Raw genomic sequence first — 10,498 nt, 5'->3', positions numbered from 1 at the left:
CCATCTCAGCATCATGCTCAGTTGCCCCCTCAGTGGTGGCTAGTGGGAGCCTACTTAGTACATCGGCGCAGTTTTCAGTGCCCAGTTTGTGCTGAATTGTGTAGTCATAGGCGGCTAACGTAAGTGTCCACCTCTGTATGCAGGCCGATGCATTCGCATTTATGGCCTTGTTGTCGGCCAAAAGGGATGTTAGGGGTTTGTGATCTGTCTCCCGCTCAAATTTCCTGCCAAACAGGTACTGGTGCATTTTGTTTTACTGCATATACACATGCTAGCGCTTCCTTTTCTACCATCCCGTAGCACCTTTCTGCCTGGGACAGACTTTTGGAGGCATAAGCTACCGGCTGTAACTGACCATTGGCATTAACATGCTGCAACACGCACCCGACCCCATAGGACGACGCATCGCACGTTAGAACAAGTTTCTTACATGGGTCATATAATGTTAACAGTTTGTTGGAGCATAACAAGTTGCGTGCTCTATCAAAAGTTCTTTCCTGGCTGTCCCCCCAGACCCTTTGCATAGGAGCACGTGTAGCAGCTCTAACAGCGTGCTCAATTTGGGAAGAAAGTTACCAAAATAGTTCAGGAGCCCCAGGAACGAACACAGCTCCGTCATGTTACGGGGTCTGGGTGCTCACTGGATCGCTTCCGTTTTGGACGCAGTGGGTCTGATCCCGTCTGCTGCTATCCTCCCCCCCAGGAATTCTACCTCTGGAGCTAAGAAGACGCACTTTGCCTTTTTCAGTCGCAGCCCTATCCGGTCCAGTCTGTGTAGCACCTCCTCCAGGTTGTGGTGATGTTCTTCAGTATCGCGATCCGTGATGAGGATGTCGTCGTGAAAAACCACCGTCCTTGGAATCGACTTGAGGAGGCTTTCCATATTTCTCTGAAAGATAGTGGCGGCCGAACGAATCCCGAACGGACATCTGTTATACTCAAACAACCCCTTGTGTGTCGTGATGGTGGTCAATTTCTTCGACTCACTCGCCAGCTCCTGGGTCATGTAAGCTGAGGTCAGGTGCAATTTTGAAAAATGTTTGCCACCGGATAGTGTCGCAAAGAGGTCCTCCGCTCTCTGTAGCGGGTACTGGTCTTGGAGTGACACCCGATTGATGTTGGCCTTGTAATCGCCACATATTCTGACCGACCCATCTGCCTTGAGCACTGGCACGATCGGGCTCGCCAAGTCACTGAAGTTGACTGGTGAGATGATGCCTTCTCTCAGCAGGTGGTCCAATTTGCATTCTATCTTTTCCCGCATCATGCAGGGCGCTGCTCTGGCCTTCTGGTGTACTGGCCTGGCGTCTGGGTTTATGTGAATCACTACCTTGGTCCAATGAAAGTACCGATGCCGAGTTGAAATAATGAGTCAAATTTGTCCAGGACTTGTGAGCATGATACTCGCTCCACAGAAGAAATTGCACTGACATCGCCCCATTTCCAGTTCATGACAGCAAGCCAACTCCTCCCCAGTAGTGCGGGACCGTCCCCCGGGACAATCCAGAGTGGCAACCTGTTCTCCGAATCTTTGTGGTCACGACTACCGTGGCGCTGCCTAGCACCGGAATTATCTCCTTTCAATATGTCCGTAGCTGTGCGTCAATCGTCAATAATTTTGGCCTCCTGGCCTTGGACACCCACAACCTTTCGAACTGTTTGATACTCATCAGGGACTGGCTGGCCCCCATGTCTCGTTCCATTAATATTGGGATGCCATTGAGGAGCATTTCCACCATTATCGGTGGTGTCCTGGTATATGAACTGTATATGGGCTCCACATGAACTTGCTGAACTTCAGCTTCCAGCGATTTCGCCCAGTAATCATTTGGCCTCATAGGGCTTACATCGGGCCTGTCCTCCTCGTACATCAACCTGGCTGCAGGCTCTCGCTGGGTGTTTGCCTCCACACATCCAGCATGAGCTGGAGGCCCCGTTGTTAGAAACAAAAGGACCATTACCAGTTGATCGTCTCTGACTGTCTCTGTAACTGTCCTTAAGCGCACCATTAACAGGTGTTGATGGCCACATTGTCCATTGCGATGGCATGAATCGCCGTTCAGCTATCCATTGTCTCTGTTGAATTCCCCCTTTGGGTTCGACTACATGCTGGGGCATGTCCGATTGCCCTTGTCTGCCTAGAGAACTGTGTGCCGTGTTAACAATGTAGACTCCCTGGTCGTTTGCTGCATTTGAGCCAAGATTTTTGTCATACATCATTCTGGTCTCTTCCCTGAGATAAATGTCTGGGCTATCAGAGCCGCCGCTTCCAAGGTCAAGTCTTTAGTCTCAATCAGTTTCTTGAAAACCGCAGCGTGCCCGATGCCCTCAATAAAAAAAAGTCTCGCAGCATCTCCGCTCTGCATGCATCTGTGAACTTACATAGGCTCGCCAGTCGCCGGAAATCTGCCACGAAGTCAGGAACGCTTTGCCCTTCTCGCCGCCGGTGCATGTAAAACCAGTGTCTCGCCATGTGCATGCTGCTCACCGGTTTAAGGTGTTCCCCGATCAACTTACTGAGCTCTTCGAACGTCTTGTCTGCCGGCTTCTCTGGCGCTAGAAGGTCCTTCATCAGGGAGTATGTTCTGGATCCACAAACCGTCAGGAGATGAGCCCTGCGTTTATCGGCCGAGTCCTGTCCCAACCATTCCTTAGTGACAAAACTTTGCTGTAGTCTCTCAATAAAGTCATCCCAATCATAACCAACACAGTACCTCTCTTCTGTGCTGCTAGAGGTCATGCTCGCATGGTTTAAATCCCAGTTTCTCGTCGCCAATGACATGTCCTTACTATACAGTATAAATGCACACAAGGCCCATACTTGAGAGAAGGTTACTCTGTGACCAGTTACCTTTATTACCAAGACCTCAAGTGATGAAGGTGGGTGGAGCTTCCCCTTTTATACCTGAAAGTCCAGGTTAGGAGTGTCTCCCACAAGTTCACCCCCTTGTGGTCAATGTTCTCAAGGTGTACAACTTGGGTCAGCTTATACATGGGTTACAATGATAGTTGAATACATGACAGAAATTATCCCATTGAATGCCTCAATATGCTCTGATGAACTTTTTCCTCTGCTTCCAAAGTACCTTTAAGATTATCCAAAATTGCAGCAACTGCTTAGTTTGATTACCTGGTTTAAAGCTGGAGTTGCTCCTTTAACAGGGTTCTTTTGAATAATAAACAGTCCTCTGATGACTGGTCCTGGTGGGTAAAGATGCTGCCCATTAAGCTGCAGAAGGGTCCTGAATGAACTCTAGGTTTGAGCTAAAATAGATGATCTCGGCTTCGACATGAGATTGGTTTCAGTTCCCTTGGCTAGGGAGGAAGAAAATCAGCCAAGGACTCCCTTTACTCAATGCTTCACAGTGAGTTCTGCTGGATCCACGGCGCGGCCCTGGACAACGTGGACCATTTCCCATACCTTGGGAGGCTCTTATCAACAAGAGCAGACATTGATGATGAGATTCAAACCCGCCTCCAGTGCAGCCTTCGGCCGCCTGAGGAAAAGAGTGTTTAAAGACCAGGCTCTCAAATCTGCCACCATGCTTATGGTCTACAGGGCTGTAGTAATACCCGTCCTCCTGTATGGCTCAGAGACATGGACCATGTACAGTAGACACCTCAAGTCGCTGGAGAAATACCACCAACAATGCCTCCACAAGATCCATCAAATCCCCTGGGAGGAGAGACGCACCAACGTTGGCGTCCTCGACCAGGCCAACATCCCCAGCATTGAAGCACTGACCACATTTGATCAGCTGCGCTGGGCAGGCCACATTGTTCGCATGCCAAACACGAAACTCCCAAAGCAAGCGCTCTACTCGGAACTCCTTCACAGCAAACGAGCCAAAGGTGGGCAGAGGAAACATTAGAAGGACACCCTCAAAGCCTCCCTGATAAAGTGCAACATCCCCACTGACACCTGGAAGTTCCTGGCCAAAGACCGCCCTAAGTGGAGGAAGTGCATCCAGGAGGGCGCTGAGCACCTCGAGTCTCATCGCCGAGAGCATGCAGAAATCAAGCGCATGCAGCGGAACGAGCGTGCGGGAACCTGTCCCACCGACCCTTCCCCTCAATGACTATCTCCCACCTGTGACGGACTGTGGTTCTCGTATTGGACTGTTCAGCCACCTAAGGGCTCATTTTTAGAGTGGAAGCAAGTCTTCCTCAATTCCGAGGGACTGCCCATGATCTGAATGTGTAGGTGTAGGCTAAGAAAATAATTATTCTGGCATTCCTTGTTTCGACACCTGCATGAAAAATTACAACTTGGGCTGAATGTTTGTATCCTCGGGAGGCGGAGAAACCAAATTAACCTTCAAAAATAATTGGTCTTTTTTAAAAATCTCTTAATAGTTATCTCTTTTTAAAACAAGAGCAAGATGCAAGTTTTGAAAATTTGTTCCAATTGTTTAGGATTAATTATAAAAAAGAAGATTGGAAGAAATATTAAAAACATAAGCATTTTTGTTGCTTTAGTCTGGAGTTCTTAGTGTTTTGCGCAAATCACATTTTTAAATGTTTTTTGTTTAACAACAACAAGAACAGCAACAACTTGTATTAAAAAAACGTCTTTAATATGGTAAAACGTCCCAAGGCACTTCACAGGAGCGTTATCAAACAACATGTGGCACTGAGCCATATTAGGAGATATTAGGGCAGTTGACCAAAAGTTTGGTCAAAGAGCATCTTAAAGGAGGAAAGAGAGGTAGCAGTTTTCAGGTTTAAATAACAATTTTAGGTTTTGATATTGAGCCATTCCTTTGCCCCCCTCCCCCCTGAAAAATAAGGTACTTCCCCAAAAATGATTCCTAGTGTGAACAGTTTGATACTCTTGCTCATCACCAAACAGATGTGCTGTACCTATTTCCAAATTGGCACAGTATCACAAAAATAGCACAAATCTGGCATTTCACAAAAATGTTCTATTCACATGAAAACTACAACTGGTATGTCTCTAAAGGTGAATTAATGATAATGATGATCTATTTATTACCTTAAGACTTGCATTTGAATGATTATTGGTTTTCAGTACGTTTAAGATGAGTAGGAGAAAACACAACTTTAGCTAAAACTTGGTAATTAAACAGCAACAGTAAAGAGCGCTACAGATCTAATTGAGTTGAGGAAGATACTGACTTTGCAGCCAACATTCTCCACTAGATTGCTGGTGATTGCTAGTTTATAGTAACATGAGCCTGGATCATTCATTGGCGTGATAGTTTATTTGAAATTAAATGCTTTACAGAGCGTCAGGTTTTTAATACATTGTTAAATGTTGCAATTAGATATTTTTTTAAATTTTGGTCACTATGACATAGTTTAAAAAAAAATAATTTTGTAATGGAGTAAAATAAAGAATATAAGAACATAAGAATTTGAAGCAGGAGTAGGCCATTTGGCCCCTCAAGCCTGCACCGGCATTTAATCAGATCATGGCTGATCTGATCTTGGGCTCAGTTCCACTTCCCTGCCTGCTCCCCATAACCCTTCACTCCCTTATCGCTCAAAAATCTGTCTATCTCCACCTTAAATATGTTCAATGACCGTGCCTCCACAGCTCTCTGGGGCAGAGAATTCTACAGATTTACGACTCAGAGAAGAAATTTCTCCTCATCTTAGTTCTAAATGGGTGACCCCTTATTCCTAAACTATGCCCCTAGTTCTGAATCCCCCATGAGTGGAAGCATCCTCTCTGCACCTACCTTGTTGAGCCCCCTCAGTATCTTATATGTTTCAATAAGATCACCTCTCATTCATTTAAACTCCAATGAGTATAGGCCCAACCTGCTCATCACCGTAATCAACCTAGTGAACCTTCTCTGAACTGCCTCCAATGCAAGTATATCCTTCCTTAAATACGGAGACTAAAACTGCATGCAGTACTCTAGGTGTGGCCTCACCAATACCCTGTAAAGTGATAGCAGGACTTCCTTGCTTTTATACTCTATTCCCCTTGCAATAAAGGCCAACATTCCATTTGCCTTCCTGATTACTTGCTGTACCTGCATACTCACTTTTTGTGTTTCATGCACAAGGACCCCCAGGTACTGCAGCACTTTGTAATTTCTCTCCATTTAAATAATATTTGTTTTTATTTTTCCTGCCATTATACTCCATCTGTCAATTGTTTGCCCACTCACTTAGCCTGTCTCTATCTCTTTGCAGATTTTTTGAGTCCTCACAACTTGCTTTCCCACCCATCTTTGTATCATCAGCAAACTTGGCTATATTACACTTGGTCCCTTCATCCAAGTCAATATAGATTGTAAATAGTTGAGGCCCCAGCACGGATCTCTGTGGCACCTCACTAGTTACCGTTTTCTAACCAGAAAATTACCCATTTATCCTAACTCTCTGTTTTCTGTTAGCCAATCTGCTATCCATGCTAATTATTACCCCCAACCCCATGAGCTCTTATCTTGTGCAGTAACCTTTTATGTGCAGCTTTACTGAATGCTCTGTTTACATTAGCTGTTAAGCTAAGTACTGCTTACATGAAGGCTCATCAAAGGGATATGGGTCAGTGGTGGGAAACATATGTTGACAAAATTCTTCTTGTTCTCTCTCTGATCCATGAAGAGTAGAAATGCCAGTGCTGCATCTTGTGCATTCAGTGATTTGACCAGGTATAAATTGAAACTGGGATATCTGAAATACTATCATTGTATACGTCACATATTGTATATGGGGAAAGTAATGCAACTTGACAATCAAACCAATACCTATTTATTTAGCAGACTAAATCCTAAGCATTTTTTTTAATGTGTCTTGGCGCACCACCCACTTAATCTTCAGCCATTTTTCTCCTGCTGTTGATGTTCACTGTGGCAGAGAAGTAGTTTGATCAGGAAGGCCATTGTCTATACTGGACAGTGTCTGCTGCTAAATCATCATTTTGCTACCTCAGTTCGGCCAGCGTTATCTACAAAGGACAAAGTAGCATGCTCCCAATGGTGCGAGTCATACCAACTTGGTGAGTTCTATATTTGGAAGGTGAGGAAGATAAATGGCAGGCTCTGCAGACTGCTTCAACTGGATGTCAAAGTTTGCCTCTATTTTCAAATTGCAAACCTGAATTCTCTGTAAAATTTGTAATGGCAGCAGTGTTGCTGACACTAATTTTCTTTCTCTTCTATCCAGGTGAATCGTGCATTAAAACTATAGTGCAAAACCATAAGTAGCGAATTAAATTACAAATATTGGAAATTCTGTGACAAGCCTACTCCATTACTGGGAGAGAGGAATTTGCAGAGCCTTCATATTTTCTGCTCGAGAGGAAAAATCAGAAAATCGATGACACCCCTGACAAGTTTTATTCAGTTTCTATTAGAATAGATGAATGTTCTTTATTCTGTGTGTTAAAATCAGTTGCCTATCATGGTCAGAGGGATATCTCAGTTCCAGTGCCAATGATTGACAAATCCAGTACTCGTGAGGGTATCCTTACGATCTAGAGTTAATCTATTGAGTTGGCATCTGATCCCACAAGCCAAAGTAAGAGCCGGCCTGCATGATGGTTGGATGAGCTGATGGAATGTACTGTACAGATCATAAGCCTTAATGAACAAGTTCAGTGGAAAAAAGTGAACTCTGTTGTGTCATCTAGTTAATGGTAGGATAGCAATTGTGTATGGCAGTCATTTTGAATTCTTAAAATCTGCAGGGGAGTGTAGGGGAGGGGAGGTGGGAGAGAGCACACTGTTCCAGTAACAACCAACTTCCGTAGTAACTGGTGAATTTTAAGTCTGGTGAATAGGATCCTGTTTAAGGTGCACATACGCCGAGAGCATGTAGAAATCAAGCGCAGGCAGTGGAAAGAGTGTGCGGCAAACCTGTCCCACCCACCTTTTCCCTCAACGATTATCTGTCCCACCTGTGACAGGGACTGTGGTTCTCGCATTGGACTGTTCAGCCACTTAAGGATTCATTTTAAGAGTGGAAGCAAGTCTTCCTTGATTCCGAGGTCCCTCCCATTTTGTATTGGAAATCAAAGAAAACGGATACCCCATTTATATTATGGAACCCTTCCTAGTGGGATATTACCCAATCCCCTTGTGTTGAATGTGCTCCCTTTATAATGCGAGGTAGATTTAGCAACAACAACTTGCATTTATATGTAGTGCCTTTAATGTAGAAAAATGTGCTATTGGCACTTAACAATGGAACAACTGTGCATGCACAAGCCACTTAAAAGTCACAGGCATGACTCATTCCAGTGGCTGCCTTTCTCTGATGTTGGGGAGGAAGCTCCATGCTGGCCAACAATTTACAGGTTAGCCCTTCCATGGCCAGACCCAATTCAAGTCCTGCTGTTCACAGCAATTTACCTTGCTGCTGGAAACCACCAATTATGGGAGACACTCTGCAAACTTCCTCCCAAGGTTACATTCAACAGCAATGGAACTGGGTCACTTATTTTATAGGGTTACCCCAGATGGTAATCTTGTTGTATAAGGCAACCACTAAAAAAAAATGGGCTATTAGAAAATGGCAGATTCATAAATTAATGGGTGTGTTTGTTTTCAAATGGCCTTTTCAGTCAGGTTCAGTTACTGGAATAACCTCCTGTGAAAACTCTAGTTCCATAGTCATAATTTTGGTCACCCACTAGGAAAGATTCTGTTACAGTTGAAACTTATAATGGAGTGTTCTGCCTTTGGTTAATTTTAGGCACCTTTTATTAAATTCTAAAAAACTTTTTTTTTAAGTAGAATGTAGAAATGAGCACAATAGGCAGGATTTGCAAACGTCATATCAATTGTCATGTTTTGTTGAATTATAATACAGTATTGGCAAACGCTGTAATAGGAAACATTTGTAGAGCTCCTAAAGACTCTTATTTTACCAGGTTGGTGGTGTGCTATTAAGGACAAAATGTCATTCAAGTGTATTCAGAGAGTGTAGTAAATGGAGACAGTATTTATTTTAATCAGGTATTTTTAGAATTATCAAGAAATGAAGCTTCTTTAAAAAGAGAAAAAAAGAGTAAAAACATCAGGACTCCCTTAACAGCAGGCTGACAATGCAGATTCTATTTAAAAGATTTTATCCATACATACATATATATACTTTGACATCTTGATGCTTAAATTTGCTGATTTTTAAACTAAGTTTAAAAAGAGAAATATTCTAGGATATAGAGAAACTTATTTTTCCCTGTTGCACCATCTTCGGGCAGCCTGTAGAAGGTGCTGTGACCTTTCTACTTACAGCAAATCGATCTTTACCCTCCACTTGAGGGGAAAATGCTGTAGTATAACCCAGGATTTATTTATAATGACATCGTTGGTTACAAGAGTTCAAAATTTGACAAACTGATCCTCTAGACTGGGTGCACCAGATGTCATCTTCCAGATCTTTGTACTGCCTTTTCTCCTGGTTTTCATTGCCAAAGCATGGAGTATAATTTTGGTGAAGTGTACTAATTTAAGAAAGAATCTGTCTAACGTCTATGGCCATTTGGTATCCCAGCCTTGAGTTGCACCTAACAATGAGTCCTTTAATCACCCATTAAGACTAGGCCAATGATGGAAATGCATTTTTGGGAGCAATTCCTGATGTTTCCGAACACACAAGGCTGCACGAAATAAATGGAAAATGCAGCCACAGACTCAATTGCATTCTCCCTATGAAGTGCTTATCTGTATCAGCCTCTGAAATTCAGAAAAAAACAACAAAAACTACAGGTAGGCTAGCTTTGGATTCTTGTTAACTGTGCCCCATGGTCTGTAATGTATTTGCTTCATGGGTTCTTGCTTAAGAATTCATAGCAACACATTGCTATTAAGAGCTAGTTTTACAGATATATAAAACGGAAAAGAGTGACTAAAGTAAATGTTGGTCCCTTAGAAGATGAGAAGGGGGATTTAATAATGGGAAATGTGGAAATGGCTGAGACCTTAAACAATTATTTTGCTTCGGTCTTCACAGTGGAAGACACAAAAACCATGCCAAAAATTGCTGGTCACAGGAATGTGGGAAGGGAGGACCTTGAGACAATCACTATCACTAGGGGGGGTAGTGCTGGACAGGCTAATGGGACTCAAGGTAGACAAGTCCCCTGGTCCTGATGAAATGCATCCCAGGGTATTAAAAGAGATGGCAGAAGTTATAGCAGATGCATTCGTTATAATCTACCAAAATTCTCTGGACTCTGGGGAGGTACCAGCGGATTGGTAAGCAGCTAATGTAATGCCTCTGTTTAAAAAAGGGGGCAGACAAAAGATAGGTAGCTATAGGCCGGTTAGTTTAACATCTGTAGTGGAGAAAATGCTTGAAACTATCATTAAGGAAGAAATAGCGGGACATCTAGATAGGAATAGTGCAATCAAGCAGACGCAGCATGGATTCATGAAGGGGAAATCATGTTTAACTAATTTACTGGAATTCTTTGAGGATATAACGAGCATGGTGGATAGAGGTGTACAAATGGATGTGGTGTATTTAGATTTCCAAAAGGCATTCGATAAGGTGCCACACAAAAGGTTACTGCAGA

The sequence above is a fragment of the Pristiophorus japonicus genome, chromosome 3, assembly GCF_044704955.1.
Source record: "Pristiophorus japonicus isolate sPriJap1 chromosome 3, sPriJap1.hap1, whole genome shotgun sequence".
Lineage (NCBI taxonomy): Eukaryota > Metazoa > Chordata > Chondrichthyes > Pristiophoridae > Pristiophorus > Pristiophorus japonicus.
This window is presented reverse-complemented; position numbering follows the sequence as displayed.